This window comes from Cucurbita pepo, unplaced genomic scaffold (assembly GCF_002806865.2).
Source record: "Cucurbita pepo subsp. pepo cultivar mu-cu-16 unplaced genomic scaffold, ASM280686v2 Cp4.1_scaffold000123, whole genome shotgun sequence".
Classification (NCBI taxonomy): Eukaryota; Viridiplantae; Streptophyta; class Magnoliopsida; order Cucurbitales; family Cucurbitaceae; genus Cucurbita; species Cucurbita pepo.
In genome coordinates this window covers 356,611-367,411 of record NW_019646434.1, presented here as the reverse complement: position 1 = coordinate 367,411, position 10,801 = coordinate 356,611, and positions in this window count along the sequence as shown.

The window sequence follows — 10,801 nt, the reverse complement described above, 5'->3', positions numbered from 1 at the left end:
TTATGGACCAATCGAAATATTACATTTATAACTTTGGTAGAGTAACAAATGGTAGAGTTTTCGATTACATTTATAAAAGTTTTTCCTGACTATATGAATTATAAAATTAGTTCTAATTACATTTATAATAGTTGTCAATAACTTAAAAAGAAAATTATTTGAATTATAAAATTATTTCAATTACATTTATAATTATTTTCATTAGTTTTACTTTTAAATTTTAAATATTACTCACGTTATTTTCATTAACATTTTTCTATTATATTATTACATTTATATATGTATATATATATATATATATATATATAATTAAATAAATGAAATATGTGGTCTATAGTTTTTCACGATAAATTTAAATAAATAAATATTACTTTACTTGGTCCACGTTTTAGTTCACGTTTTAGTCGTCCATATCAATTTTTATTTTTATACCTTTATCACTATTTTAATCCATCACCTCTTCATATTTTTCAAAACACATAACATAGAACACAAATACATAGTTTGGTCGATCTAAATCTTTTTGCCTCCATTGTTGCTCTCTTCAAAACATCCAATTTTTTTTGTTGTTTATCTTATTCTTAAGAGATGTCTATTGTATTGTGAGAAAATTGTAAATCTATTGCTTCGGAGAGTTGTGGTGTGTTTCTATAAAATTTCAGACAATTGTACCGGTTTGATCCTGAGCCGTGGGAAGGATTGAGTTTGCTCCTGAACTCGTAAAAAGAGCTGTGTACTGGTTTGAACCTGAGGAATGGAAACCTGAGTCGTGGAAAGGATTGAGTTTTCTCTTGAACTTGTAAAAAGAGCGGTGTAGCGGTTGGGCTCTGATCGGAGGAAAGAGTCAAGAAAGATTTATTCAAATTCCCAAGAGGCGCTTGGGGAGTGGGGTAGGTCGACTATAAAACTACAGTGTTATATTTTCTAACCCTTTCCTATTTAAATTCTCAATTATTATTAAGTTTTATTGCATGCTATTAAGTTTTATTGTTATTACAAAAAATTAATCATTATATTGTTGAAACCCTATTCATACCTTTAGGGTTGCCATATCGATCCAACAATTGGTATCAGGTTGCTCCTATTGTTTTTTTTATAAACTTTATTTTATGAGCTTATGGCAAATCAACTTATTAAAAACGGTTTTTGTGAAGGACAATCAACTTGTAGACCTCCCTACTTGAATTTACTTCTTACAAAAATTTTATATATATCATATGGATGTGAAAAGTGCATTCTTAAATGGTTATATTATGGAGGAAGTTTATGTAAAACAACCTCCTGGATTTGAAAATTTTAATTTCCCACATCATGCCTATAAGTTGTAAGAGGCTCTTTATGGCTTAAAACAAGCTTTGAGAGCTTGGTACGATAGACTTAGTAATTTTCTTATTGAGAATGATTTCAAAATGGGTAAGCTCGACACTACTCTCTTTATTAAAATTAAAGAAAAAATATATGTTATTAGTGTAAATATATGTGGATGATATTATATTTGGTTCTACTAATCCTTCTTGTGTGAAGAATTTTCTAAATGTATGCATAATGAGTTTGAGATGAGTATGATGGGAGAGCCCACTTTCTTTCTTGGACTTAAAATCAAACAACTGAAAGATGGTATCTTCCTAAATCAAGAGAAATACACCGAGGATTTACTCAAAAGGTTCAAGTTCAATGAAGGTAAGATTGCAAAAACTCCAATGAGCACATTTACCAACCTTGACAAGGATGAAAAAGGTAAATATGTAGATATAAAATCTTATCGAGGTATGATTGGATCTTTACTTTACTTGACTGCTAGTCCTGATATTATGTTTAGTGTATGTCTTTGTGCTAGGTTTCAATCTTGTCCTAAGAATTTCATTTACATACGGTTAAAAGAATATTTAAATATTTGCTTGGAACTATTAATTTAGGATTGTGGTATCCTAAAAATGTGAGTTTAAATTGGTAGGATATTCTGATGCAGATTTTGTTGGAAGTTTACTTGATCGTAAAATACTAGTGGAACTTGTCAATTTCTTGGTAGTTCATTAATTTCTTGGTTTAGTAAAAAGCAAAATTCGGTTGCCTTATCTACTACCGAAGCGGAATATATTGTGGTTGCTAGTTGTTGTGCTCAAATTCTTTGGATGAAACAAACTCTTTGTGATTTTAGATTAAAATTTTATAGTGTGCCTATATTTTGTGATAACAGTAGTGCTATTAATTTAACCAAAAATCCTGTTCATCATTCTAGAACTAAACATATTGACATTAGACATCATTTTATTAAGAGAATGTGCAAAATGGACATATTATTCTTGATTTTGTAAACTCTAATAATCAATTAGTAGATATTTTTACCAAGCCGTTAAATGAAGAAATTTTTGCAAAAATAGGCTTGAGCTTGGTATTATTCGGTGTGATATATCTTGAATTTAAGTTTGGTATTATTCCGTGCGATATATCTTAAATTTTATAATCTTGTTTAAAGACATGTTCCTAGGGGAGCATGTCATTCTTTTATTTTTTATTGTTCTTTTTCATGATTACAGATGGAGAAAATTAGGAAAAATAGGCTATAAGTTTGTTATTTTATTAATGAATCACTTTGTTGTGATGTTTCATAATTCATTAGGTAGGGGAGAATATGAATTTGAGTGGATTTCAAATTTATGATGATATATTAGAATGCCTATAATGATGCATCGATATTATTATTTGGATATGTGCATTGTTTTAAGTTTTAGGGTTTTATGGATTTCATAGTATTTTCTTGATTGTTTGTCCTCATAAAAAAAAAAGGGAGATTGTTGACTTTTTTTTTAAAAAAAAAAAAATTAATTAATTAATTATATTTTGATGATAACAAGACTACCTTCTATTATTAACAATTCTCAGTATTTTATCCTGGAAATAACGATTTTAACGTATTTTTTGGTTCACTCAAATTAGAGCTAAAACGAAAAAGTTTGAGTCAAAACAAGATATACGACGTAATGATGTGGCAGCAAAATTGAGACTGACGACAAAATTGACATATGTGGCAGCAAAATTGAGACTGACGACAAAATTGACATCATGGACCAATCGAAATATGACTTTTATAACTTTAGTAGGGTAACAAAGGGTGGAGTTTTCAATTACTCCTAAATTGAAATAAAATTATTTGAATTGTAAAATTATTTCCATTACCATTATGAAAGTTTTCAATTACTTTTAAATTAAAAGAAAAGTATTTCCATTATAAAATTTTCAATTACATTTATAAAAATTTTCGGTTATTAAGAGAAAATTATTTGAATTATAAAATTATTTCAGTTACATTTATAAAACTTTTCAATTACTTTTAAATGGTTACTCACATCATTTTTTATTAAAATAATTTTATAATTCAAATAATTTTCTTTCAATTTAAAAATAATTAAAAACTTTTATAAATATAATTAAAATTATTTTATAATTCAAATATTTTTTAACGAAACTTTTATAAATGTAATTGAAATAATTTTATTTCAATTTATAAGTAATTGAAAACTCCACCCTTTTTTATTCTACCAAAATTATAAATGTCATACTTGGTCATGATGTCAATTTTGTCGCTAGTGCATGATGTCAATTTTGCCACCATATCACCACATCGGGTATCTTGTTTTGAATTCGATTGGTCCATGATGTCAATTTTGTCGCCGGTCTCAATTTTGCCGCCATATCATCACGTCGAGTATCTTGTTTTGACTGATACTTCCTTGTTTTAGCCATAGTTTGAGTAAACCAAAAAAGACGTTGAAATCGTTATTCCCAACCTTATACTGTGGACAAAATACGGAGAATTGTTAATAATTGAAGGTATGTTTCTTATCGTCAAAACATCAATTAATTAATTTGAGATTAAGGGCTAAAAAGTCAACAATCTTCCCTTTTTGATATGACAAACTATTTCAAGAAAAATACTATGAAATCTATAAAACTTAAAATAATGCACATGTCCAAATAATAATATCGATGCATCATCATAGGCATTCTAATATATGATCATAAATTTGAAATTCACTCAAATCCATATTCCTCTATATTAATGCTGAAATTCACTCAAATCCATATTCCTCTATATTAATGCGTCAATGAGTTATGAAATATCACAACAAAGAACTGATTCATTAATAAAATAACAAACTTAGAGCATATTTTTCCTAATTTTCTCCTCTTTCTAATCATAGAAAAGAAAATAAAAAATAAAAGAATGACATGCTCTCCTAAGAACATGCCTTTAAACAAGATTATAAAATTCAAGATATATGGCACCGAATAATACCAAACTCAAATTCAAGTTATATCACACCGAATAATACCCCGTTCAAGCCAATTTTTGTAAAAAATTTATTCATTTAATGGCTTCGTAAAAATATCTGCTAATTAATTATTAGAGTTTACAAAATCAAGAATAATATGTCCATTTTGCACATGCTCTCTAGTAAAATGATGTCTAATGTCAGTATGTTTAGTTCTAGAATGATGATAAGTCGAGTCGACCAACTAAGCTGCCAAGCCGAGCCGCGAGAGTTGACGGAACCGAGCTGATTTCGTACACGTGCGAGCCGAGCCGCACTGTGTATGCGTGCGAATCCGCCGGAGCTATTGGGCGTGCGTCTACGGTATTGGGCTGCCAGAAACGTAGCTCAATTATACGTCTGGGCGTTGGGCTGAAACTAAAGGCCAAACATGAAGGAACCGAATCCGATTCCAAAAACCAAGGTTTGGTGAGTTTCCGCCTCCCCAATTCCGGCGACGCGCCGATGATCCCACAACGTCCTCAACATCGATTTTCGACGGTCAACCTTCTTCGACACAGTGATCCCGACGTCGATACCTTACTTCCACTCGATTCTTCCTCCAAACAGCACGTTTCGCAACCTCACCAAAAAAGAACTTTAGCGAACCAACCCACACGCTTTCCTCTCTAACACTCTTAGTTTTCCGTTCTTTCCGACACCCTTTGACACATAGACGAGTTTGGAGAGCAAAAGTGTAATAGCCCAAAAAAATATATATATATAAACAAATAAAAAAATTATAAAAAAAATATACATCAAAATAATAGTTATAATAATAATTCATAAATAAATAACTAAAAAGGATTACTAAAAAATAATAAAATAAAATAAAATAAAACTTACCCACCACTCTCCACTAACCTCTCATCCCAATCCCATCCTCTCTCCTCAACCCACGGCACAATATCACCGTTCATCAAAAAATAAACATAAAACTATCAGATTTGAGAAAGAAGTAAAATGGCTTTCAACAGATGCAGATTGGAGACTTAGAGATTTTGGTCTATTCCTACGGATTCTATCTAGATTTACTTTTCCTTTATAGTTATGTTATAAGAAATTAATTTAGGAAAAGATCTTCTTAGTCTCATTTTACACGTATCCAATTAATTAGATTTTTGTTAGGGAGTTCTATAAATTTGTAAGATTAGGCAAACAACCAATTAAAATTAGTTAATAATATTTGTTTAGAAAATAAATATTGAGGAAGAGTAATGTCTATTCAGGGAATGAAAATTTATTTATACATTCACAAGTGAAGAGGGAAGATTGAGGAAAGATTTGGTAAATTGAATTTAAAAATAAAATCTGAAAATATAGAGGACAAGAAACTCCATTAAATTTTGTCTAGTAACAATATATTCCCAACAACGTAATAATAGAAAATAAGATATTTAGTAAAAATAACATTATATATATATATATACACAACATTAAAAGTTATAGATTTGAACTTTAAACTGATGTCATGGGCTCACATAGGTTGACTTGGATTTCAAAGGACGGAATCGAACTTCAATTAAAGATATATTCGTGACAACGACTTAAGCGAACTAGGTAAGTAGCCTTATTATCGGCATGGTTATATTTGATGTTCACACGTGCCTGTGGTTCTGCACGTGTCATATAAACTGATATGTGTGAATTATCTGTGAATCGGTATGCTTATATTATGTTTATGTTATGTTATAATATGTGAATTGTATGATAATAATTATGGTACGATGTGTTCAAGGATATGTTCTCGATAGGATATGAGAAGGATGCACAAGACGAAATGTAACGATAGGAGTAAGATACGTTCATGAAGCGTTAAGGTTAGGTTACATATCGTAGTGCTATGGATAGGGGAGATTAATGAAAGAATATGGTTAGGATATGGGTAGAAAGGGATAGGTTTGTGATAGATTGATAGAACGACAGCGTTAGGATACGTTCCTGTGATGATATGACTAAGGTACGTTCATGTAATGATATGACTGTGATAGGTATAAGAACGTTAAGGCTATGATAAGTTAGGAAACGATATGACCATGAAGTGTTTACGATATGACATATTTATGATACGATATATTGTAATGTGAGGGGTTATGTTTAGATTGTTTTGTGTGACCATGGAGGTAATTGTTGAATGAATTGCACGTTATGAAATGACATGTTAAAAGCATGGAGCGTTATGTTATGTTTTCTAAATTGTATGTATACAACATGTTATGAAGGACATGATATCATGATAAATGAAATGAAATGTAACCCCGTTAGGATTATGTATGATACGTAGAGTGAAAAATAAGAAATGACATGTTAAGCGTGGAAGATGATAGCGGGGTTATATTCATTAATGACAAAAGAAGAAATGTTGGGGACCTCTTGCATTATGTGTGCTCATGCATATAGGGGGATACCCCTATTCAATCACGAGGGTACGGACGCATACATCCAATGGCAGGACAACGATCGTTATGTTTTGCATAGCGCTGCCATGACAGTTACTAGTTCTAACGGGTGTCCGGCCTAAGGAGCTCCTAGAGTATGCTCGCCCGACAAGGAAAGTGGCCCAATGGTGTGCGAAAATACTAGTGGGCCCATACTCACATGTATGGGCTGTGTGTAGAGTATATGGTACACGTTCATATTACTCGTTAGGACAGTACCGTAGGAAAATAGATTGAAAGGATAGGTCCCGTCATTGCATTCCCATGTTCTTGCATTTAACCCCCAATAGTAGAGTCACTTACTGAGTATTTCTTTAAATACTCAAGCCTTGTGCTACTACATTTTTCAGGTTAAGGCAAGACATTCATGTACGGCCGACGACGATATCGCAACTCGAGACCATGACACATGCATAGGATAGTGGTATTTATTTTCTTAGACTTAGTCTAGAATAGGATGTTTTTAACTTAAATGCTTATTTATTTTATTTAGTCTTTTGTTGTGTCGTTTTAAAGATGTTTTCGAAACACGTAAATCCATGGCTGTGTTTTAAGATAAAAGTTATGTTTTATGGAATTTAAATGAAGTCTTCCTCATTCAATGTTTATGGTACGTATACAGTAGCGACCTTAAATTAAGTAGAAAATTTTGGATCGTTACATATATGGTTAGGATATGGGTAGAAAATGATAGGTTTGTGATAGATCGATAGAATGATAGTGTTGAGATACGTTCCTGTGATGATATGACTAAGGTACGTTCACGTAACGATATAACTGTGATAGGTATAAGAACGTTAAGGCTATGATAAGTTAGGGAATGATATGACCACAAAGTGTTTACGATATGACATGTTTATGATACGATATATTGTGATGTGATATGTTATGTTTAGATGGTTTTATGTGACCATTAAGGTAATTATTGTATGAATGGTACGTTATGAAACGACATGTTAAAAGCATGGAGCATTATGCTATGTTTTCTAAATTGTATGTATACAGCATGTTATGAATGACATATATCACGATAAATGAAATGAAATGTAACCCCGTTAGGATTATGTATGATACGTAAAATGAAAAATGAGAAATTACATGTTAAGCATAAAAGATGACAACGGGGTTATATTCATTAATGATAAAAGTAGAAATGTTGGGGACCTCATGCCTTATGTGTGCTCATGCATTTAGGGGGATACCCCTATTCCATTACGAGGATATAGTCGCGTACATCAAATGGCAAGACAACGACCATTATGTTTTGCATAGCGCTGCCGTGACGGTTACTAGTTCTAACAGGTGTCCGGCCTAAGGAGCTCCCAGAGTATGCTCGCCCAACAAGGAAAGTGGCCTAGCAGTGTGCGAACTGACTGGTGAGCCCATACTCGCACGTATGGGCTATGTGTAGAGTATATGGTACACATCCAAATACCCGTTAGGACAGCACCGTAGTAAAATAGATTGAAAGGATAGGTCCCATCATCTCATTTGCATGTGATTGTTGCATTTAACCTCAATAGTGGGGTCACTTACTAAGTATTTCTTTAAATACTCAAGGCATGTGTACTACATTTTTCAGGTTAAGGCAAGACATTCTGTACGGCTGATGACGACATCACAACTTGAGACCATGACAGATGCATAAGATAGTATTTATTTTCTTTGACTTAGGCTAGAATAAGATTTTTTTAACTTAAACACTTATTTATTTTATTTAGTCTTTTGTTGTGTCATTTTAAAGATGTTTTCAAAACACGCAAGTCCATGGCTATGTTTTAAGATAAAGGATGTGTTTTATAGAATTTAAATGAAGTCTTCCGCATTCAATGTTTAGGATATGTGTACAATAGCGACTTTAAATTAAATAGAAAATTTCGGGTCGTTACAAAAAGTCGTTTTATATAGAAAGAGAAGGGTTGAATATAGGAATATAATGAGTCTTATAACATTTCCATTGAAGGTGTAATAACTTCCTTGTCGTAAATTGCGCACCTTTTCCGGCGAGAATAAATTTATAACATAATATCTCTTCATTTTTTGCACCAAAAATAAAATCTCTAACATAAAATCTAAAAAAAAATAAAATTTCAATCCTTACACTTAAGATCACGTGATAGAATTAATGATACAAGGTCAGCGTGGGAAAGCTTTTCCTACCACCTAATTCAATCTTCATCCTTCCAAAATTTTATTTTATTTTCCCTTGGCAAGAACTTTCTCACCCTTTTAACAAATAACAACTTAAACATACGCAAACTAGAAGCTCGAAATTTATGTATATAATACAATATGATATAAATATATAATAGTTTAGTTTTGTATCTCAGTGATCAACGATGACATGTTATGTAACGATCCGAAATTTTCTACTTAATTTAAGGTCGCTACTATATACGTACCCTAAACATTGAATGTGGAAGACTTCATTAAAATTCCATAAAACATAACCTTTATCTTAAGACACAGCCATGGACTTACGTGTTTTGAAAACATCTTTAAAACGATACAAAATAAAATAAATAAGCGTTTAAGTTAAAAACATTCTATTCTAGCCTAAGTCTAAGAAAATAAATACCACTATCCGATGCATGTGCGTTTAAGGATTAACCTAGACTAAATAAAAGTAAATTGATCATATATACCCTCAATTCCAAATTAGAGGCGTGGATTAACCTAGTTTGATTACTAAGAATGAAAAAAAGAAAGAAAGAAAGGATAGGAGAAGAGAGATAAAAGAAGATGAGCGTTAAGGGATTATAAGAGAGAGAGAGTCAAAGTTTGATTAGAACCGCCATTTTGAGTCAGAATTTCGTTAGAGCTTCTCCACAAGAATTGCTTGGTGGTCTTGGAAGAACTATTCTTGTCTTTTCAATCACTCAATTCCGTCAAGAATCAAGGAAGAACGAAATGTATGATTTTTGGGTTCTTCATTTAAACTTTCCTTCAAATTCGAGAGCTTTCCTTGGAATTAAGTTTTGAATTTTTAGTATGGTTATATTGGAGGAATTTTGCATTAGTTTCATGAAGGAAGTTGGAGTTGATTCAGACCCGAAGGTGGCATTCTGATAAACATCTAGTGGCTGAAAATATTTGTCAATTTTTTGTTTTTGATGATTTTCGAACTCGATTTTTGTTGTTGTGATTGACCAAAAATTGTACCTTTCTAACGATCAATTAAAAGTTTACGATTTTTGGTGGTTAGATAATGCATGTTAAAGACTAAAGGTTGTTTTTGGGTGAGTGTATACTTATGTATGTTAGAAAATTATCGTTATGCCCCTAGGTTGAGATTTGTGAGAACCATACTATTTTATGTATTATATGCAATGCTAGAAAGAAAATATGCATGACTAGAATATGAGTTGAGAAATATGGATGAGTGTGGTGGTATGCATGATGAAAAAAATTATAAAAATTTTCCTATGATAAGATTTGTGATGAGTGATGTTTTATATGTTTAATGTTATGTCAGAAAAGAGGATGGGTTAACGTTGTCTGTGTTTCAGGTAATTAATGAATGTTATCTCTCCGACGAGCTTGTTTTACTTGTATGTGTGCATGATATAATATGTGTTAGCTTAAGGTGTTTGACTATTTGTTCTCCCAGTGGAGTGTGTTTATTTGCAAAGAAGCAGGGTGTTAAAGTTAGGTTGGCTAGACAATGACTTAGGTCAGGACACCTCTAGTAGAATGAGCACCTAAAGATCGTGAGTGATGGTCAGAGGGTCTAGACCCTGATTCTCCTAAACTAAGAAAGACTCGAAAACTCAAAATAAAACAGCCTAAAGTCAAAAGTCCGCGTTAAGTCATCTAGCCGCCTTAGGAACCCAAAGAACCTCCTCAGCTCCCGGGTATGACCAAGATGAAGTTTAAATTATGGATTATGCGCTTAGGTAATTGATAGGTATATCTCCCTAGTAAAGGATGCATGAAATAACTCAATTAAGATTAGGTTGCTACAACTAGTGCGGTTTACTCGTTGACTTAGGTCAAAACGTTTACAGTACACCCTGCACCCCAAGATCAAAGGTGTCTACAGATCCTCCA